This window comes from Hyperolius riggenbachi, chromosome 5 (assembly GCF_040937935.1).
Source record: "Hyperolius riggenbachi isolate aHypRig1 chromosome 5, aHypRig1.pri, whole genome shotgun sequence".
NCBI classification, from domain to species: Eukaryota; Metazoa; Chordata; class Amphibia; order Anura; family Hyperoliidae; genus Hyperolius; species Hyperolius riggenbachi.
In genome coordinates this window covers 398,837,175-398,861,357 of record NC_090650.1, presented here as the reverse complement: position 1 = coordinate 398,861,357, position 24,183 = coordinate 398,837,175, and the positions used below count along the sequence as shown (strand labels likewise).

Here is a 24,183-nt window from a genome sequence, read left to right as displayed (position 1 = left end):
AGTGCATCACTCAATGAAGCAGGAAGAGGAAGTGACACGCATGGATATTGCAAGAGGCGCCTCCAGAGGGGTCATAGCACGACTTTGTTGGAAGTCGTCTGGCTTTAAGGACTTATGAGCCCAAATCACCAAAAAAAAGTATGTACCTGCATGAATTTTGAAGGCATCCGCACCCTCCATGCAGTTCCCAAGGTCCCCGCTGCTTATTCTCCCCCCGGCCGGATCCCGACCCCACAGCCCAGGTCGGGCTCTCCTGCCTCCTCAAATATGGCTGTCGGAGGAGGCCGCGGCTGCGCAGTCCGCACAGACGCGAGTGCGGCTGCGCAGCTCTAGGATAACCCCCTGATCCACGCTACAGGAGATGTAGCATGGATCGGGGAGGGAGGCCCTAGAGCTGCGCAGCCGCAGTCGCATCTGTGCGGACTGCGCAGCCTCCTCCGGCGGCCATATTTGAGAAAGCAGGAGAGCCTGACCCAGGCTGTGGGGTCGGGATCCGAGGGGCAGAATAAGCAGCGGGGACCTGGCGGAACTGCACGGAGGGTGCGGATGCCTTCAAAATTCATGCAGGTACAGACCTTTTTTTGTGATTTGGGCTTGTAAGTCCTAGGAATGCCCTTGAGAGGTGCTCGGAGTTCCTTTAAGACCTCTGTGGCATATGGAAGCATAGCACAAATGCCTATAGATTTTTGCGGCAGTCTAAGGGTTGAGTCTTGTGTGGTAGTGAAGCTTGTTTTCTTGCCTGGAGTTTATTCACACAACAAAGTAAATATATTTTGCTGATACTGACCCGATGAGTCAGACATGACTGAGATGTGGAGGTGTTTAGGTGATGAAATGTGCTCTGCTCAGCGGCACTTTACTCCTCGCTGACACAGGCTGAAAACTCATAAAAATAACTTTTGGGGCTGTCTGTTGAACTTCATTTTCTAAAGAGAAGGATCAACTGAAATATTGCAAGTAGTGTACATGAAGAGCCTACAGACATGATGGAGAAAACTGTACAGAGTCTTCAGTCATGGACTCTACATAGCGTCCTCCATTACTGCCCATACTACAGACTAAACACAGGAGGAGTTCCCTGCAGACATGATGGAGGAGGCTGTGCAGGGTCTTCTCACTTCCATCACGGACTCTACATAGTGTCCTCCATTACTGCCCATACTACAGACTATAAACAGCAGCAGAGTCTTGAACACATGTAGAAGAAGACTATATGCAGAGTCTTCCATTATGTATTCTACACACAGTCTCCTCCATCACTATGCTGCTACAGGGGTTGGACAAAGTAATGGAAACACCTAACATTTTGGCATCATAATCTTTGAACAGGTTTTAAGCAATCAAAACTTGACATATGTTACATTTTTTTGTTTATTATTTTTGTTATTTGATATGTTTAATTAAAATAATAGTTTTTTAAAGATATTTAAACCAAAGTTGGTTATAATTTATAAAAATGGCAGATCTCTTAGACTTTCAAAGAGGCCAAATTGTTGGTGCTCGTATGGCAGGCGCAACTGTAACAGAAACTGCCCGAATGCTAGGTATTTCAAGAGGTACTGTCTCAAAAGTAATGACTGCCTTTGAAAATGATGCCAGTCAGGGTCTACTGCGCATGCGCAGACCTCCCGCGCATGCGCAGTAGACCCGGATGACATCACTGAGCCTGGTAATGGAGCTCACCACGGCTGTACGGCAGACCGCGTAAGTATCAGAGCTGGGCTGTCTGTCGTCTCTGAGTCTAGCCCAAGGTTTCCCTACTGAATTGGTGCTAGCTTAGGCCCGGTTCACATTAGCGTTCGCTATCCGGATTTTCCTGATCTGATCCGGACCGCATACTGTACAAACGGAATGTACGTTCCGCATAGCAATGCAAAGGCTATGCGGACGTTCACATTTGTACGTTCCGTACAGTACGGAGCCGGACCGGATCCGGACTCCGGACTCTTTTCCAACATGCGCTATTTTTTGTGTCCGGATCTCCGGCCCACGCATCCTGACCGGAGCCTGACCTGAGCCTGACAGCACCATCCGGAACACAGAAACCAATGGGAAACGGAAGGCACAGAACACACTGCCTACAAAAACCTGACGTTCTACCCCACTTCCTATGCGTATCCAAGCGGCCATTTCGGATGGGGACACATGGGCCAAGCATGTCTGGAGTGGAGCAGCAGTGACAGACTTGCTGGAGCTGTTTGGTAGAATGTCGGAGGTGGAGGTGAGGCCTACAGCGGAGGAACCTGATTGTACATGTGCACCAGGTGCACCTTCTGCTGACCCCAACATTTTTTTACGTATATTTAACTATTTTTTGCCCACGGATCCGGATGGCAGCCTGATGCATGCCTGATACAAACGGACTGGATCCGGATCGGAACCGTACGGTTCTGATCAGGATCAGGTCAGGATCCGATCAGGATCCGGTCCGTTTACTTGCCAAAACGCAAGTGTGAACGGGGCCTTACTGAAGAGCCGAGATTCAAACCCTGATCTCTCATGTCAGAGGCAGAGACCTTAACCAGTACACTATCCAGCCACATATTATCCATTCTACATATTCAGTATATACTATACTGCATAACTGTATAAATCAATGATGGTACTATGTAACGCGTCCTTATGCATTTCTTAACTACATAATGTCTGACTGTATAACTGTAAAACACAATGTCTGGCTGCATTACTGTACAACACATCTGGCTGCATTTCTGTACAGGAGAATGCATGTCTGCATTACTGTACAACACATCTGGCTGCATTACTGTACAGCAGAACGTATGGCTGCATTACTGTACAGCAGCACGTATGGCTGCATTACTGTACAGCAGCACGTATGGCTGCATTACTGTACAGCAGAATGTATGGCTGCATTACTGTGCAGCAGAACGTATGGCTGCATTACCGTACAACACATCTGGCTGCATTACTGTACAGCAGAACGTATGGCTGCATTACTGTGCAGCAGAACGTATGGCTGCATTACCGTACAACACATCTGGCTGCATTACTGTACAGCAGAATGTATGGCTGCATTACTGTGCAGCAGAACGTATGGCTGCATTACCGTACAACACATCTGGCTGCATTGCTGTACAGCAGAATGTATGGCTGTATCACTGCACAGCATAATGTATGGCTGCATTACTGTACAACACATCTGGCTGCATTACTGTACAGCAGAAAGCATTAGCTGCATTACTGCACAACACATCTGGCTGCATTACTGTACAAAACATCTGGCTGCATTACTATACAACCCATCTGGCTGCATTACTGTACAGCAGAATGTATGGGTGCATTACTGTACAACACATCTGGCTGCATTACTGCACAGCAGAATGTATGGCTGCATTACTGTACAACACATCTGGCTACATTACTGTACAGCATAATGTATGGCTGCATTACTGTACAACACATCTGGCTGCATTACTGTACAAAACATCTGGCTGCATTACTATACAACCCATTTGGCTGCATTACTGCACAGCAGGATGTATGGGTGCATTACTGTACAACACATCTGGCTGAATTACTGTACATAAGAATGCATGGCTGCATTACTGTACAACACACCTGGCTGAATTACTGTACAGCAGAATGCATGGCTGCATTACTGTACAACACATCTGGCTGTATTACTGTACAGCAGAATGCATGGCTGCATTACTGTACAACACATCTGGCTGCATTACTGTACAGCAGAATGTATGGCTGCATTACTGTACAACACATCTGGCTGCATTACTGTACAGCAGAACGTATGGCTGCATTACTGTACAACACATCTGGCTGCATTACTGTACAGCAGAATGTATGGCTGCATTACTGTACAACACATCTGGCTGAATTACTGTACATAAGAATGCATGGCTGCATTACTGTACAACACATCTGGCTGTATTACTGTACAGCAGAATGCATGGCTGCATTACTGTACAACACATCTGGCTGCATTACTGTACAGCAGAATGTATGGCTGCATTACTGTACAACACATCTGGCTGCATTACTGTACAGCATAATGTATGGCTGCATTACTGTACAACACATCTGGCTGCATTACTGTACAGCAGAACGTATGGCTGCATTACTGTACAACACATCTGGCTGCATTACTGTACAGCAGAATGTATGGCTGCATTACTGTACAACACATCTGGCTGCATTACTGTACAGCAGAATGTATGGCTGCATTACTGTACAACACATCTGGCTGCATTACTGTACAGCACATCTGGCTGCATTACTGTAAAGCACAATTTTTGGCTGCATTACTGTACAACACATCTGGCTGCATTACTGTACAACACATCTGGCTGCATTACTGTAAAGCACAATTTTTGGCTGCATTACTGTACAACACATCTGGCTGCGTTCCTGTACAACACATCTGGCTGTATTACTGTACAACACATCTGGCTGTATTACTGTACAGCAGAATGCATGGCTGCATTACTGTACAACACATCTGGCTGCATTACTGTACAGCACAATATTTGGCTGCATTACTGTACAACACATCTGGCTACATTACTGTAAAGCACAATATTTGGCTGCATTACTGTAAAGTAGAATTACTGTATAACACAAAGCCTGGCTGTATTTTTGTACAACGCTCTCCATGTGATGGTGACCTTCAGTGGAACAGTACAAATGACATGAAGAATATACAAGGCATTTCTGGTAAAAAGCTGAGTGCTTGCATTGATTGGCCGCCTCCCTCAAGGTCTTCTGTAACCTTCATCTTGTTGATCTTCCTTTAACCTTATTGCCTCTGCGCAATCAATCCAGTCTGTTGCTGTCACACTGATTTACCTTTCCAATTAATCATCATCATGTGCTGCTGCCTCTGCACTCCAGACAGGCATCATCTGTACAATGGCCAGATGGGAGATCGCATGATACCTCGCGTGTCATTGTAGTAGCCTAGACACACCCGTACTATTACTCAAAGGAACCAATCATGGCCGCAGATGTCTCCAGGGCAGTTAGGAAGGTCATGGAGAAGTACAAGGCAAGATTTCACTTCTTTTCAATGTCTTACATTGGAATCTGAAATGTTTATTATACTCAGATAAAAGATAGTTTACTAAGGGGTCCATTAACACCAGGACCCTTATGCAATTCACTTTTCCCCCTTAGTTTTCTCCTAGGTGATATTTTTACATCTTGTCATAAAATGCATTTTAAGCCACCAGCAAGCAAGAAAATACTCAAAATAAATTTGTAAGCACTTTTTTTAACCAACTTTGGGGTATTTTTTTAAATGGTAAAATTCCGAAAAGTTAAAAGATGAAAGTTATCTCCTGGGAGATAAATCAGGTGCTATCAGTTATGATGCACCGCACATTGTGCAGATACCTCCCAACCAGTCCCAGATTTACATCACATGAGCCTATAGGCACAAATGTCCTGGCACCATAGACTTCACCCTCCATGAACCTACAACCCCCAGCAGTTCCATCTAGCTTAGTTCTCATCAGTCATAGGTATCTACAGGTGTCCCTTAGCATTAGGTAGCCAGAGTTATAAGACTGGCAGCTCACGATTCTGGATTGAAATGTGCAGTGATGTTTCCATGTTCACTTTTAGCATCCAATGAGATAATGACAATGTAAAAGTTAACCCTTCTTAAACTGTCACTTCGGCCCACCTGCTCCATCCATTTACAGGGACTCCTTCTGATGGATTCTTCCGTCTCTTTATGAGACTTTGGCGGTGAGATCTCTGCTGAGTCCCACATTCACTGGCGGTCATTACCGGGGACACCCCTCCTACCCTGCGTTCTTCTATCTCTCAGAGAGTTCTGTGTTAAGATCTCACAGAGTTCCTGAGTTAATTAACGTTGTAGCGGCCGCACTAGTAAAGTATTGCGGTCGCACTATAACACTATCGCGCAGCAATTAGAACAAACACATGTAACTTCAGAGCACACTCTAAGCTGATAGGACTACATGTAGTGTGCATGCGCTCATTTTAACCCACGATACTTGTGTGCGATATGTTTACTGCTTTTTAGTGAATCAAGCCCCAGGTGAGAAATAAAGGGGCAGATCAGTCAGCTGGAGTCAGTCCTAATCTGGGAGGTAACTCGTTCGCTGCACTGAACAAACCGAAAGGTATCAATTTGCTGAGGTTTAAAGAGACTTGTTTGAATGCTATATTTTTTTATTTTGGGTCAAACAGTAGGTTTGCTCCCAGAAGAGAGGACTTTAGGTTTAGTTAGTAGCCAGTCTAGTGGCAAGACTTTGTTTATATTCTGGATATAACAGAGTCACCAAGCAGCTCAGGGTGACCCAAACTACTAGGAATGTGTAGAGGTATAAAAGGGACCAAAAAGCCCTCCTACTGAAAAGCAAAGCTTGGTGTAATTGCCTTCTTAAAACAGAAGGAAATTTGCAATAATTCAGTTATAAATGAACATTTGTGGTTACCCACAATGCACTACTACTAAATATGCAAATTATCCCTTTTCGCACTTGTTAAGCCAAGCAAGCATCCACAACCGCTGGTATATAGCAAGTCTATAGCTTTAAGTTTTACACAGCCATATCAAACCCACATGTAGACAGCCTGTTTCGGACTTTTGGTGCTCATCAGTACATGGCAGGGATTGATAAGGCTGTATGAAATAGGGCTTAGACGAGTACAACAGAGTAACCAAGAAGCTCAGGGTGACCCAAACTACTAGGAATGTGTAGGGGGATAAAAGGGACCAAAAAGCCCTCTTACTAAAAAAGCAAAGCTTGGTGTAATTGCCTTCTTCAAACAGAAGGAAATTTGCAATAATTCAGTTATAAATGAACATTTGTGGTTACCCACAATGCACTACTACTAAATATGCAAATTATCCCTTTTCGCCCTTGTTAAGCCAAGCAAGCATCCACAACCGCTGGTATATAGCAAGTCTATAGCTTTAAGTTTTACACAGCCATATCAAACCCACATGTAGACAGCCTGTTTCGGACTTTTAGTCCTCATCAGTACATGGCAGGGATTGATAAGGCTGTATGAAATAGGGTGATATAGTTTTCTGAACATAGTGTAATTAGCCCCTACAGCACAAATAAACACTTATTGTAAGTGAATTACATGGTCTCCAGCCTTGCTTTACACCTATCAGCCTGTGTTACAAGAGTATCATCTCAATTCTGCTGAAGACAGTTAGCAAGATCATTTTGAACATGAAAGAACATATTTCTACTGCTGCAGGGGGTTGTAGTATAGCATTTGCAGGATATTACAACTTAGTGAAGGCAGGATCTCAATCAGGGAATGTAGTGTTAGTGTTATAAAGCAATCATTATCATTGATCTGTGCTGTCAGTCAGTGGCCCTAGTGCTAGCTTATTAGGAACAAGTGCAGTTTATCTTACAACAAGCAGCCATTATCAGTGCTGCTGCTGATCTCTGCACATAATCTAGCCACCACTTCAATGTCTTTTCTGCAGTCAGTATATCAAAAGCAACTGCCACATACTGTATGCTACACTAAGCATTGAGCACAGTGCTGCTGGTGGACTGCACAGCATACACCTCTAACTACTCTAAATTTTCTATCATGGCTGCTTTTTGTTGCCTGTCAGTGAGGTTTATTGAAGTACATTTTCAATATAACATCTGGCTACCTAATACTACTGGGGCCACATCTGGCTACCTAATACTACTGGGGCCACATCTGGCTATCTAATACTCCTGGGGGCCACATATGGCTACCTAATACTACTGGGGGCCACAGCTGGCTACCTAATACTACTGGGGGCCACATCTGGCTACCTAATACTCTACCTAATACTACTGGGGGCCACAGCTGGCTATCTAATACTCCTGGGGGGCCACATATGGCTACCTAATACTACTGGGGGCCACAGCTGGCTACCTAATACTACTGGGGGCCACATCTGGCTACCTAATACTCTACCTAATACTACTGGGGGCCACAGCTGGCTATCTAATACTCCTGGGGGGCCACATCTGGCTACCTAATACTACTGGGGGCCAAATCTGGCTACTTAATACTACTGGGGGCCAAATCTGGCTACCTAATACTACTGGGGGCCACAGCTGGCTACCTAATACTACTGGGGGCCACATCTGGCTACCTAACACTACTGGGGGGCACATCTGGCTAATACTACTGGGGGGCACATCTGGCTACCTAATACTGCTGGGAGCCACATCTAGCTACCTAATACTACTGGGGGCCACATCTGGCTTACTAATACTACTGGGGCCACATCTGGCTTACTAATACTACTGGGTCCTAGTCACATGACGCGTCATGTAGTCACATGACACGGTGAAGACGGAAGCCTCTACTGCCGGCTGCCTATGAAGACAAGGTATGTATTAAACCTCCCTAGCCCGCCCACCCGCCTGGCTGCTGCTCCCTCCCGTCGCTCAGGATTGCGTCTGCCCATGCCCCCATCCCCCATGGAATGGTCCGTTTCTTTACTAGTGTGAAGAAACGTTCCGATTCCCATTGCCTCCAGTGCTGCAGTATTTTTTGTCTGGATCCGTTCCGCTAGGCAGAACGGTCCGGAAAATTAGGGCCTGCGGCATTTTTTGGATGCAGGGGCCGGAACATACGGAACGTATCCGTACCAACGGACGCATGTGAATGGATCCATATGTTAACCACTTCACCCCAAGGCGGTTTTTACCCTAACGGACAAGAGCGATTTTCACCTTTCAGTGCTCATCCTTTTAATTTGCCAATAGCTTAATCACTACTAATCACAATGAAATGATCTATATCTTGTTTTTTTTTCACCACAAATTGGACTTTTTGGGGTTGATATTTATTTTCAGTAATTACTTTATTTTACTATGCATTTTAAAGGGAAATACAAGGAAAAAATGAAAAAATACACTATTTATCCAATTTCATCCCATATGGTTTTAATATAAACACTGCTACTGTGCATAAAACACACACATTTTATCTGCCTATTTGTCCTGGTTATCACAAGATTTTAATTATGTCTCTAGTACAAAGTGTGGTGACAATATACTGTATCATTTGGAAATAAAGGTTTTTTTTTGTTTTTATTGGTGTTTTTTTGTTCACAATTTTCACGTGCACGTGCACTGGGATGCACGTGAACCCGCGGGAGCGCGCTTGTACACGCGCACAGCGGCAGCAGCACTGTCTGACTTATAAAAACGTCCTGGAGCCATTAAGAGTCTCTAGCAGGACGTTTTTATAAGTCAGTGTGTCATTAAGTGGTTAACATTGGATCCATTCACATCCCTTCCGTTTGTATAGTATACGTTCCGGAAAAAAATGCAAAGGTGAACCGGGCCTTAACAAGCTTATATATACATATGTGCATGCTTCTGTGAACACATTCACATACACACAGGGCTGGATTTACCATAAGGCACAGCAGGCACGTGCCTACAGGCGCCTGATGATGGAAAGGTGGCTCACTTCTCTTAATGCCTCTCACCCTCCTTCCTATGCCTAGTCCCCAGCAAAGCGTAAATGAGAGGTTAATCACCCTGCTCCCGGATTTCCACTGATGAGATCTCCCATCAGTTAGGGTAACCTCCAGCTACCTACTACTGAGGGTACTTCTGGCTACCTAATACTAAGGGGCACCTGTAGCTACCTATGACAGGCAAGGGAAGTGGGGAAGAAGCAACAACTGGGACAGCCAGCACATTTGTGGTGCAGTTCTGTGAGAGTTTGTAGGTCTATAGAGGGCGGAGTCTAAGGTGCCAGGACTTTGGTTGAACTCAATGGACGTATGTCTTTTTTCAACCTAAATAACTATGTAACTATGTAAGGACATCTGTGCCTATAGGCTCCTGTGATGTAAATCCAGGCCTGCATACACATGTATGTGTGCTGGGCTCATGCACAGAACATACAGAAGTCATGCGGTTCCCCCGTGTGATTGTATTCATGTAAGCTGCTGCTGTGACTGGCCTGCGTCTGGGTTGGCAATCCTCACTGTTTCCTCTTTATTGATCTCTGTTTTCTATTTTCTAGTCAATCATCATTTTCCACAATTTCCTGCTGTATTAAATAATATTTTCCAGCATCCCCAGTAAAAGCCCATTTTCTGCAGTACAGACACAGACCTCGCAGGAAATAATTCAAACATCGTTTATTTGTAATATTCCAGCCAAGATAAACTGCGGCTTTGTGCCCTGTAATCCCTCCATGCCTGGCATTTCCTATTTGTGCCGTTACAGGAGAGTGATGCTGTAACTGGCTCTGCTCTGTGGACATCCTCAGCCCCCCCCCCCCTTCATGCGGGAACTACTAAATGTCCCCCTCGCACAGGACAACTGGTGCTTTTAGGCTTTGGGAATCAAAACTGACGAACAGAATAAAGCGTGTACAAAAATCCCCATGTAAAAAAAAACAAAGAACACAATGTTCTTTAGCTTATCTCTAATGCCAACAAGATTTGCTAGCAATTCTCATTACAAAACTGCTATTCTGAGCGCAGAAAAATCTGAATGAGTTTTGGCCACTGGAAATATGAGTCGGAAGTTCTATGCTACTCCTTCAGCATTGTTATATGTGGGTACACAGTGACTGCACTTGTCATAGGTGGGACATGGTGGCTTCACTTGTATGAGCAGCATGATGGTGGCACTTGTTACCTTATCTTTCGGGCCGTAAGACGCACTTTTTCTCCCCCAAAAGGAAGGAGAAAAAGTCAGTGCGTCTTATGGTCCAGATACTTCCTTCGGACCAGCGCCAATGTGTCCCCCCCAGATCGCTATTGCAGCAGCGATTGCAAAATCCTCCCCATCCCCTCTTGATCCCCACATCACCTGATGCCAGGTGTTCCGATTCAGGCCGGAAGGAAGACAAAGGTAGTCTGCCGGGTAGCGGGGGCGATAAAGAGACATGCTTTCTACATGTAGCAGCGTGTGGGGAGGCACAGAAGAGCCTAGGCGCTGCAGCATAGCAGGACAAGACAATGCACCGCACGCTAAGACTCCTACAATGCCCCCTCCTGTCTTGGCTGCCTGGCCCTGCATTCGATGACGATTGATGGAGACCGGACTTCTAGGTCCCGCCCGCGGAGCTGTCGCAGCCAGTAGTAATGTTTTGTGATGCAGGGGCTACAACGCCCCCTCCTGGATTGGCTGCCTGGCCCTGCATTTGATGACGATTGATGGAGACCGTACTTCTAGCTCCCGCCCGCGGAGTTGTCGCAGCCAGCAGTAATGTATTGTGATGCAGGGGCTACAACGCCTCCTCCTGGATTGGCTGCCTGGCCCTGCATTTGATGGTGATTGGCGGAGATAGGACTTCTAGGTCCCGCCCGCGGAGTTGTCGCAGCCAGTAGTAATGTTTTGTGATGCAGGGGTTAAAACGCCCCCTCCTGGATTGGCTGCCTGGCCCTGCATTTGATGGTGATTGGTGGAGACTGGACTTCTAGGTGTTGCCCGCGCAGCTGTCGCAGCCAGTAGTAATGTTTTGTGATGCAGGGGCTACAACGCCCCCTCCTGGATTGGCTGCCTGGCCCTGCATTTGATGGTGATTGGCAGAGATAGGACTTCTAGGTCCCGCCCGCGGAGCTGTCGCAGCCAGTAGTAATGTTTTGTGATGCAGGGGTTACAACGCCCCCTCCTGGATTGGCTGCCTGGCCCTGCATTTGATGGTGATTGGTGGAGACTGGACTTCTAGGTCCTGCCCGCGGAGCTGTCGCAGCCAGTAGTAATGTTTCATGATGCAGGGGCTACAACGCCCCCTCCTGGATTGGCTGCCTGGCCCTGCATTTGATGGTGATTGGTGGAGACTGGACTTCTAGGTCCTGCCCGCGGAGCTGTCGCAGCCAGTAGTAATGTTTCGTGATGCAGGGGCTACAACGCCCCCTCCTGGATTGGCTGCTTGGCCCTGCATTTGATGGTGATTGGTGGAGACTGGACTTCTAGGTCCTGCCCGCGGAGCTGTTGCAGCCAGTAGTAATGTTTTGTGATGCAGGGGTTACAACGCCCCCTCCTGGATTGGCTGTCTGGCCCTGCATATAATGACGATTGATGGAGATGGGACTTCTAGGTCCCGCCCGCAGAGCTGTCGCAGCCAGTAGTAATGTTTCGTGATGCAGGGGCTACAACGCCCCCTCCTGGATTGGCTGCCTGGCCCTGCATTTGATGGTGATTGGTGGAGACTGGACTTCTAGGTCCCGCCCACGGAGCTGTCGCAGCCAGTAGTAATGTTTTGCGATGCAGGGGTTACAACGTCCCCTCCTGGATTGGCTGCCTGGCCCTGCATTTGATGGTGATTGGCAGAGATAGGACTTCTAGGTCCCTCCCGCGGAGCTGTCACAACCAGTAGTAATGGGTGCATATTATAAGGGCAATTTGATGCCTGCACTTGTTATATGAAGGACATGATGGCTGCATTTATTATGAGGGAACAGGTGTTCTGTTTCTGTCCTATGGGTGACTTTGTGAATTGTAGTAAAAATAACATAATGGATAAAATTCCTTTGTTACAATATTCATTTATAAATTATTTAGTCAATGTTTGCCCATTGTAAAATCTTTCCTCTCCCTGATTTACAATCTGAAAATGATCACCAGTGACAAAATCTTTAGTTCTGTCAGGTTATCTCTGCAGAATGTTTGTTTACTGAGAGTTCCAAAGCCAGTACAAAATATACTTGGTCTCCAGACTCTGGGAGGAGCATTTGGCATATCTGAACAGCTTAGGCTAAGCATCACTGGGAGGGAGGGGCCACATGCAATATACAGCATGATATAGATATAGGAAGTGTTTGTGATGCTGAAATCAGGGAAATTACTGCATTCTATTATATGTCACTACAGTGCCTCTTTAATGGACCACTCCAGCAAAAAAAAAAAAGTAAGCAGTTAAAATCTGGCAGAACCAACAGGTTTTTGGACTAGTCCATTTCCTCATGGGGGATTCTCAGGTACCAGCCAGCCTCCCTAAACACTTGCATACTATTTTGTCAGTTAGACTTTGTAACTGCCATTCAGTGAATGCTTTTGAAATCAAAGAAAATGCTGAAAACCCCTCATGAGGAGATGGACTAGTCCAAAACCTGTCGGTTCTGTCAGATTTGCTTTCTTTTTTCGCTGGAGTGGTCCTTTAATGGCTAAACAGAGAGACACATCTCCAGATTTCCGTCAGCTGAGCAATCTGTGTGTGAGCAATGGGAGTCGCGTAACAAGCCTCACGTATTATTCTGTGACATTCTAAAGGTTCATTCAGTGAATCTATTGTTGGAAGGCAGGCATGAGAAAAGGCAATACTCCTAGAGATGGGATAATGTGTAGACTACAGTAACACTGATTATGTAAGCTGACCTCTGAAACAGCTGAGAGAGGCAAACAGTAATTAGCATTCATCACCTGGGAGAGAAACCATCCAGCTTTATCCTCAGTCATCAAATACAAGGAGGTCCCCTCAGGTGGCAAGACAGGCCACACAGCTACTAGACATCTTATCTTGTCTTACATTGTACAGGGCAGGTGAATGTATAGTAGCAATACACTAATTAATAACAAATAACTTTGAGAACCGCCGTATGTAAATCCTACGCCGCACTTGTGGCTGTCTAAGCCTGATGCGGCGTAGGATTTACGCCACCCGCCGTTTCCACTCCCGACGCGATCGTGCGCACCTGAGAGGGGAGATTAAGCTGTCATATGATACCTGACATCTCCCCTCAGTGATCAAGAGCCATCGCGAGTGGCTCCTGATCATGTGATTACTACGATCGCCGGCAGATCGTAGTGATCACTGTTAGTGATGTGGCGGTAGGGGGGAAAGAAGAGGATCCACTCCCCTCCCTGACGTTCCCCCGGTGATCAGCGCTATCCTCCACTCTGGCTGGCATCCCCGCTTGCTCTGACGTGAGTGTCGGGTCCCGGCTTGATGACGTCATCAAGCTGCAACCCGGAACTTATCGTCAGTGAGAGCGAGGATGCCGGCGAGAGCGGAGGGGTCTACAGCTGCTCATTGCTGGAGCCTGGGAGGTGAGTAAAGGCTGCCTGCAATACAGGGGACACCTGGCCACACAGGGGACACCATATCTACCCAGCCATACTGGGGGTCCCGCTGCCTGACCTCCCCAAATGTGCCCCCCCCCCCCACATGTAAAATAGTCTGGTCCATAAGGGGGGTTAGACAGCCAGTCCCAAAAGGGTTAAAGGACCACTAGCATGAAAAATTTTAAAATGTAATGTGCATGTGTATGCCTATATACAGTAGTCCTGGTTATCCGGAACTCAACTCACCAGCAGTCTCAACCAACCAGCACAAATCGCTGGCTGTACTCACAGTGGTGAAGGCTAACTTCTTAGGCTATTTATGGGCTCTGCTGTGCTTAAAGGACAACTATCAAAGTTAACTAAAATTCTAAATGCCACATGTATTTCCAGTAATTACTAGCAATACAGAGGCTTTTCTTCATCTTCTCAAGTTTTATGTGAAAAAAATATGACATTTACAGAGAACAGTTTTCACTGTGGGCATTACTATGGAGGACTCTGTGTCAAGCAGATCCAGCATACAAAATCAATCTTCACCGGCTGTAATATTGTGAGTGAAATGCCTTCAGAATGATGAAAAGCTGAAAAATGGCTTCAAATAGGTGTGTAAATAACTTATCAGCTGCAGCTCTGTGTGCCTGATCTCTCTGCCTTGCACTGTAAACAGTTTACAGACGGGAAGAGCTCATTCTGAATGGGAGGGGGGAAGCATGCAAGAACAGGAATAACGTACAGGTCCTTCTCTGCAGATCCTTTCTTTGTAGTTGACAAATCACTCAGCTGTTCTCATATGATTTGTGAAAAGCAGTGTGTGTGTGTGTGTGTGTGTGTAAGCAAGGCAGAAACAAAGAATAAATCATTCCTCTGTGAATAGTGACAGAGAAGTGGAACCTATCTACATAGTATAGCTCTAGCCTCTAGCCTGATGCCAACACAAACTGTTACAAACAGCTGATAAATAAGGCATTTTTTTCACACAGGCTGTGATGGGAGTTTTTTTCATACAGGCTGTGATGAGAGGCTTCTGAAAAGCTTCCTATTGTTGCTATCTAAAAGCTCTTATGTGGGGTTTACAGGACAGTTTCTTTGATAGTTGTTCTTTAAAGACTGGGTTACATGGCTCCTCCAAGATTAATATACTTCCAATTACTGTATTTTAAGATTTAAAGAGGAACTGTCGCAAAAATCTTAAAATTTAAAACACATACAAATAAGAAGTACATTTCTTCCAGAGTAAAATGAGCCATTAATGACTTTTCTCCTATGTTGCTGTCACTTACAGAAGGTAGTAGAAATCTAACATTACCAACAAATTTTGGGCTAGTCCATCTCTCCATAGGGGATTCTCAGCATGGCCTTTTCTATTCTTTATAAAGACATTTCCTGAAAAAGATTTATACAAAGATACTGGCCAGCCTCCCTGCTCACTGTACACTTTTTTGGCAGTTGGACGGAGCAACTGCCATTTACTACTTTTAAAGTAAGGAAACCCTAAGCACCCTCTATGAGAAGATGGGCTAGTCCAAAAAAATGGAAATCGGTAATGTCAGATTTCTACTACTCACTGTAAGTGACAGCAACATAGGAGAAAAGTAATTTAGAGCTCATTTAACTCCGGAAGAAATTTACTTCTTATTTGTATATGTTTACATGTATTTTTAAATTTTAAGATTTTCTCAACAGAGGTCCTTTAACCACTCGAGGACTGCAGTGTTAACCCACTCCCCTCCCAGTGACCAGGACATTTAGTGCTTAAATGGCCACTGCAGCTTTAAGGCCAAGCTGCAGGGCCGCACAACACAGCATACAAATGATTCCCCCCCCCCTTTTCTCCCCACCAACATCACTCTCTGTTGGTGGGGTCTGATCTCCCCCCAGGTGTTTGCTTTTTTGGTAAATATTTATTTTATTAAATTTTCAATAAAATGTAGTATTTTTTTTATTTATTCTATATCCCTCCCTCCCTCCGGAACTCTCTATACAGTATAGTTAAAGGGAGGGGGGACACCAAGAGCCCAATAGTGTGATATTGTATAGATGATAATTAATAATGAGTAATATAACAATTTAATACTCACAAACCAGGGTTACCATTAGGCAACCACTATGAAGGCAGGTGGGGAGATTAACCTGGTCTAGAGGCGCTCAGTGTGGTTTTGATGCTGTTAAGCTGTATGCTCCTTTTTGATTGGCCTAATGAAGCGGGATTGAGCCCGTGAAACGCGTTGCCTATTTTTACTGTGGAGTATAAATAAATTGTTGTTTGACTGTTGATGCCACAGTCCTTCCTTTGTTTGCTTTGTCTGCATGGATGGGATAGGTCCACCACTGCCCCATCGGTTTTAAGCTCGTTTAGGTGACTTTTATTCTACTGGCGCCTCTGGAAAGCTTCTACATAATACTATACGGTATAGTGTACCACAGCAAAATGTTATTTTACTGAGGTTAAAAAAAACTTTTTCCTTTTTTTGAAATTGATTTTCTCAAAAACTAGAAGGTCTGTTTGAAAAAAATGTTTGACTTGTTCCCATTTTTGTGCCGTTCATAACGGCAGTCATGCGTAGGTCGGGCATTCGTAAGTCAGGGACTGCCTGTATCCGTCCTATTTCAGCCATTATAAGTAAAAAAAATTTCTTCTGGAAGAGAAAATAAACTTTCCTTCCAAACATATGGGGCAACTGTGATGAGAACATCGCTCAATCAGTTGTCAAAGCTCTTTCTGCAACAGTAAGATTCTCCGCATTCCTCATATCCAGGAAAGGGATCATCTCTAATGACGGGGCAGAGAGCAGAGACCCCTCCCCTCATTATCCACAATCACATCACAGTCAGCCAGAGAGCATCATCTACCCAGCCAGAACCTTGATGTACCGGAACAAGGCAAGGGCTGTTCGGGGTGACCGGATTGCCCTTCCTGACTGACAAATTCTGAATATTAGCTATTAAAAAAATCACTTAAAAGAGCACTAAAATCCAATCGGGTATAGAAAATGGGATGGCGCACAATGAAGTCATTGAAAAAAGAAACACACTTTATAACTGAAATTTAGCTCAAAGATTTTGGATAGAATGATAAAAGTGTGGAAAGATCTATTACTGCTGTCTGATTTCCTGTTGTGGAGAACAGTCAGAGTGGGTTGTTGCACCCGGCACTATCCCAGTATAGCCTGAAGATGGGGCTTTTAGCTGTAAAGTATCTGACATCACGCCAGCTGAATGCAAAAGCCCATTCTATGGGCTCGTGGTTGCTACTTATGGTTTTCCACTGTGGTCCCAAAACATTGATTGGAGTATTGCTACTTGTTTAAATCATTTGGGTCCTTTTTCCATTTTTTCACTTCCCAATCACTGTGATTGGCTCACAGAGATCAGTAGGACAGGAGCCAATGAAAATGGCTCCTAAATGATAGGAGGAAGCTCGACTGTCACATGACAGAGATTTTACTTCCTCCAGGACCAGTGATCGGCTCAGGGCTGTGGTAAGCCGTTGCGTAGAATCTACACTACATCAGAGTTAGAGAAACTACAGATTTCTACTTGCAGTGGTCCCAAACCAATTTCAATACATTTTGAACATATAAAGAGTGCTTGCTGGACCTATAAATTCTACTTCTTCCCATTCACCTTCATACCTCCTTCAACAGATTATGAGGAAAGGGTAAGATAAAGAAGGCACCTTTAACAAAAACAGCAAGACTTCAAGATGGTGCAGTATGTCACAGCAAAGGGGAATAGATCAGGTGTAATGGTATTAATAAACAAGGGTTGCAACAATGGCACCCAATTAAGTAAACGGGTGGAGATTATCATCCCATCTCCACTCAGGTGTTTTCTAGATGAGGTTGCTCTCTGCAAAAGGTAACATTTGGGCGTTCATGCAAAAAGGGCGTCGGGAAAAAGGGCGCAGGGTGTAAACGATAAGTGGCAATAATGTTTATAAAAAAGAATTTGTTGTATTTGGTTTACACATTTCAAAAATGTTTTACAAATGAAAAAACATTAAATAATGTGTATGAGTTCGCAAATTGTAAAAACGATAATCTTCCCTATTTTGAAAATGAAACTTATAATAGCATTTGTTGAAAAAACGATAATATATGTATAATAACTATAATTGTATAATATTGTGTATAACCGTCATTTATCGTTTCTTCATGTAATAAAATCAAAAAATATTGTTTGTAACAACGAAAAATAACTGTAATATAACATTACTAAATATTACTAACATTTTAGTACAATTAAACCTAACCCTACTCTCACACAGAACCCTCCCTGTACCTATCCTTAACCCTTAGACCCCCCTGGTGGTGCCTAACCCTAACCACCACCCCTGGTAGTGCCTAACCCTAACCATCCCTCTGGTGGTGCCTAACCCTAACCACCTCCCTGGTGGTGCCTAACCCTAACCCCACTGGGGGTGCCTAACCCTAACCACTCCCTGGTGGTGCCTAACCCTAAAAGCCCCCTGGTGGTGCCTAACCCTAAATCTCCCCTGGTGATGCCTAACCCTAACCACCCCCCTGGTGGTGCCTAACCCTAAGACCCCCTTGTGGTGCCTAACCCTAAATCCCCCCCTGGTGGTGCCTAACCCTAAGACACCCCTTAGTGATCGCTTTATTGTGTGGATAATAATGTTTTACAAATAGTGACTGTAAAAAAAATATTACGATTTACTTACTGATCGCTTTATTAAGTGAATAATAATGTTTTACAAACAGTAAGTCATAACATTTTAAATAACGTTTTAGCTACATACAATAGATATGTTTAATATATTTGTAAATGTGATTTGTCACAGGCGAAGTTATAAAACGTTAATAATCTCCGGGCGCAGTTATAAAACGTTAATAATCTCCGGCGCCCTTTTTTCCTGTTTGGCGCCCATTAAACGATATTTATTATGGGAGTGAATGGCGGCGCCCTTTTTGTCCACTAGCTACCGGTGCCTTTTTTTCATGCTTCCACATTTGGGACCAGGTGCATGCAAGCAGACTGGAAACCAGGTTCCCTCCAAGCACATGGTGGTAAAAGGTGCCCAAATATGAATAAAATTACACATAAAAATGAAAAAGGAAGAGGGTGGCTTACCTCTAATGATGACACAAGGTAAATAATGGGGTTGATTTATACATACTGGCGATGCATTTTGCGGGCTCTTGTACTCTTCTTTAGTCCATTTTGAGTGCCAAACAAACAAACAAACAAACAAAAAAGGATGGTGGCTTTGCTGGTTGTCATTATTGTCATCATTAGAGGTAAGCCACTTCTTCCTTCTTCAATTTTATGAATCTTTGTTCATATTTGGGCACCTCTTACCGCCTTGTGTATCAGATTGTGAGAATCAGTACTGAAATGTAACACTTCAAAATCCAGCACTTTTTCTTGAGATAAGATGAAAAAAGTGTGGCTTCTGAAAGTTAGTCCCATCATTTTTTTAGAGCAAATAATAGTACCTCGTACAATACCAAACTTTTGAGATGTTTTAGGGCATTAACATGGCCCCCATTATCATATTTTATGCATAGTGTTTTGTGGGGTGAGAGGATTTGCTTTACCCTCTCAACATAGCACCAAAATTGCATTCTTTTTAGGAGCAAAATATAACTTTTAACCACCACTTTCACCACTACAGTATATCTATGTCCTCTGTGACTTCATCTAAGCCATAAGGGACATAGATATAAGTCATGTAGCTGAAGCACAGCTGTGCACGATTGGGCTTGCTCCTGTGCAAACCTCCGGCACTATCTGCTGTAGCACTAATTGGTGAATGGGAATATACGTTAACTGAGCCAATAAGATTGATTTTTACCATTTAAAATAATTTTCTTTTCTCAGTTCATAGTGAAAAATACACATTGCAGCATTATTTCGGGAATCAAATATCCTCACCATTAATTGTGACAGGAACGAAATCTAAGTTTTGTGATAAACAGTCGAAATAGCCAAACAAATTTTGTTTTTTTTTTATCTACAACAGCACTTTTTATTTTTAAACTGGAATTGGTAAAACTGAGAAATAATGTGTTTTTTCTATTTTTCCCCTCTTTTTCCTATTACGGTGCATAGAAAACAAAATTGTTTGAGGGAACAAATGCCATACAATGAAAGCCTAGTTAGCCTTGAAAAAAAACTATATATTTCATTTAGGTGTCATAAGTAGGGATAACGTTATTGCTGATTAAATAGGGACATAGGTAAAATGTTAAAACTGCTCTGGTCCATAAGGAGGAAACAAGGTCTGGATATGAAGTGGTTAAATAATGTCATAAAAAAACAGTCCATATGTCATAACACATAAAGTCCCATTAAGCTTAAAAACACTTTATCACTTTGGTGCACAAGTGTCCTCTATACAGACGCCTGATATACGTTTCACAGCAGACCAGCCACCTCCTTCGAGGATGTTATTTACAAATAGCACCGCACTATTATAAATCGGAAACATACAGTACGTAAATACTTATTTTCAACCACAAGAAGTTGTCAGGTCCAAGACAAGATTTGGGAAGAACTGATCCAAATGTCCATCCTCGGGAGTCACTGTGTGAGGTGGCAGTGTCCCCAGCCACGAGAGGCAGCCTCTCACCCATCCCCTCCCAAACCACTGAGTTGGAGATCCAGATGATACTCAATACACCAGAGGTACCACATAAGCATTTTAAAAAGGGGTTAAATCAGTAATGCAAGTACAGTATATTGCACTATTTATTAGGGCACTAGAAGTAGCAACTACAAGTCCGCACAAACATCCAAGGTGCAGTAATAGGCTAAAAAAATAAATATATTACAGCATCCTATAGGAAAGGTCAACTGAAGCGAGAGTAATATGGAGGCTGCCATATTTATTTCCTTTTGAACAATACCGGTTGCATGGCTGCCATGCTGATCCTCTGCCTCTTATACTTTTAGCCACAGACCCTGAACAAGCACGCAGCATATCAGGGGTTTTCTGACATTGTTGTCAGATCTGACAAGATTAGCTGCATGCTTGTTTCAGGTGTGTGATTCAGACACTGCTGCAGCCAAATAGATCAGCAGGGCTGCCAGGAAACTGGTATTGTTTAAAAGTAAAAAGATGTGGCAGCCTCCATATGCCTCTCACTTCAGTTGTTCTTTGAGGCTCACATGTTATGGGCATAGGATCAGCCATCAGTCATAGCCAAAAGATAACAGTACATACAACCTTCTTATAGGTACACAGCCCCACCTGCAAATCATGGCATTTGCCATTTGGCCTCAAACTTAAAAAGACAGATACATAAAAACAAAGCATTAATGAATGCACTAAAAAAATGCAATAAGAGCAAACATTAGTACTGTAAATGTAAACATGAATTCTACACAGTACAACTTGTGATAACTAAAGGACAATTGAAGCGAGAGGGATCTGGAGGCTGCCATATTTATTTCCTTTTAAGCAATACCGGTTTCCTGCTGATCCTCTGCCTCTAATACTTTTGGCCATAGCCCCTGAACAAGCATGCTGCATGCATATCAGGTTTTTCTGACATTATTGTCAGATCAATAGAGCAGCAGGAATGCCAGGTAACTGGTATTGTTTAAAAGGAAATAAATATGGCAGCCTCCAGCCTTCTCACTTCAGTTGTCCTTTAATAAAGATTAACATTACAAAGTCTGAAGAAATATATACTGTATATGTTAGGGCCCTTTTGTAAGTCATTTAAGCACACACAAGTATAAACACACTTTAGACTTTAGCTCGTTGCATAAGTCACACCTGAGTAAGGCCTCATTTCTACGGACTGTTGATAGGCAGTGAAATACCTCTCAAACTCTCACAACTGCTCACTACTGCCTGGTAACTGCTCACTGCTGCCTGGTAACTGCTTGTTGCTGCCTGGTAACTGTTCACTGCTGCCTGGTAACTGCTTGCTGAGCACACAGCTCAACAGTCCGTGGAAAGGAGGCCTAACACTGATGACAGCTGAGAAGCTGTTTTAAATAATTCAGTAATACCAAATGAGATCATTTTTTGTGATTCCATGCAAATGAGTCAATTTATGTGCAAATGAACGTAAAATGTTGCTAAAAGGTGACTCATGACATTACATGAATTTAGTAACATTTACAAACATGAGCTAACACAACAGTAAGGCAAACATAAATTAGAAAAAAAGACTAATGATAGTACAGTATTAATGGTAATCATATGGCTTATCACTCATGGCAGGGCTGTCCAACTCCAGTCCTCAAGGGCCGAGGTTCTCACCAGGGCCGGGTTTACCATAAGGCACTGTAGGCACAACGAGGAGAATGCCAGCGCATACCACTAAGGCTGCATTTGAAATGACCACCAGCTTCAGATGCAGCCTTAGTGGTATGCGCTGGCGTTCTCCTCGCTGTTCAACCAAATGTAAGTTACAAATTTTTTTTGCTTAGCTGCTCCCAAGGTTTTAAATTTAGGTTAGGTCACTTGCCCGGAGGTTTGCCTCACCGTGGCGCAAGTGTCTAGTATAATATACTTTGCATGCAAACCATATTGGAAGATAAAGTTCCTCCTAGTTTAAAAATGTTAGCACTTGTTTTGGATGCAGGGCATGCCTTTTTCAGTCTGGCAGAGGCGGTGTATGCCTGTGCGATTAACCATTCAATTGCAACATGTGTTTAGGGATGCGCAGCCTTTCCCCCCACCTTTCCTTAACACTGTAGGCACAAGCCTACAGGCACCTGATGATGGAAAGGTGGCTCCCTCCCCTCCCCTAGTCTAGTGCCTCCCTCCTTCAATATGCAGAGTCATGAACGAAGTGTAAATGAGAGGTTACCCACCCTGTTCTCGACATTTCACTGAGGAGCTCTCCCTTCAGTTGGGGCCACCACTAGCAACTTAATACTGAGGGTACCTCTGACTACCTATGACTAAGGGCCACCTGTAACTACCTATGATGGGCAAGGGAAGTAAGGGAGAAGTGACAGCTGGGCCAGCCAGCATATTTGTGGTGCGGTTCAACAAGGGTTTGTAGGGTCACTGAGAGGGAAATCTAAGATGCCAGGACATCTTGTCTATAGGATCCTGTGATGTAAATCCAGGCCTGCACCTCACACATTTTTGGAACAGCTCAAATTGATGGGACTGAATCAGGAGAGGTGTAATTCATTAAGCAGAATACATTTCTCCATTTCTCAGTCCGCCCTAAACACTGGCATGGATATGGCCCTTTGAGGATTTGAGTTAAACAGCCCTGACTTATGGTATCCCTAGTGAAGAAGCTTAGAAATACTATGAGATCTCTGGAGATGCTTTAGTCAATTTGGTTGTATGTTCTGATATGACCCACGTGAGGGGTGAAAACATTTACCACATAATTCTTAATTTAACGAAATCCAGGTTTGGTGGATCACGTATGTTTTCCAGGGTTCTCCATATCAGTACTACACTAGTCAATCAGCCTCCAATATATCACAGAATGTTTTCCAATATAGCCTTCCTAGTACACTTCAACTGAGCTAAAATACCTAAACACTATCAAAACTTGGTCAGTCCCCAGTCACTTATTCCTGAGCCAAAACACCATGTCATCAACACTCCCCAGAGCCCCCATCACAGGGGTGCAGGTAGTACATTAGCATAGGGCCTAAAGTGGGTTTGATCCAGAAGATTACTATCTATGGGAGAGTCAAGAGGGGTCCTAAAGTCTACTCTGTATGGGGTCCATATATTTTTACTAATTCTATTCATGGTGGTCTAGTAACCAGGCAACAAACACAAACAGCAAGGGAAAAGTATAATAGCTCCTTGGATCTGGGAGAAACACCCGATATTGACTGAAACAAGGTTGCCCTCAGAGGTCATACTTTGCATAACTTTTACAAAGCTGCCCCAGGCAATGGAGAAGACAAGACAGAGAACATTTATATTGCACTTTTCTCCTGGTGGACTCAAAGCACCAGAGGTACAGCCACTAGGACATGCTCTATAGGCAGTAGCAATGTTAGGGAGTCTTACCCAAAGTCTCCTAGTCTCCTACTGAATAGGTGCTGGCTTAGTGAAGCCAGATTTGAACCTAGTTCTGATTTTGTCAGAGGCAGAGCCCCTAACCAGTACACTAACCAGCCACAGAGTAGACAGCATCACCTGAGATACTGACAGGGTGACCAGATGTGTTTGACTAAAAAGGACCAAATACATTTTCCAAGTCTACGGTTACCATACATGAGTTTC

The 24,183-nt window shown here is 44.0% G+C and overlaps 1 protein-coding gene and 1 pseudogene across 3 annotated transcripts in view; one reads left to right on the top strand and one right to left on the bottom strand.

The window, feature by feature from the left end:
* The window catches only part of OXR1 (oxidation resistance 1), a 546,053-nt gene that overhangs the window by 491,053 nt on the left and 30,817 nt on the right, over positions 1 to 24,183 (bottom strand). The gene's annotated exons all lie outside the window — the stretch shown is intronic.
* The window catches only part of LOC137519447 (ATP-dependent RNA helicase DHX33-like), a 102,306-nt pseudogene continuing 92,004 nt past the window's right edge, over positions 13,882 to 24,183 (top strand).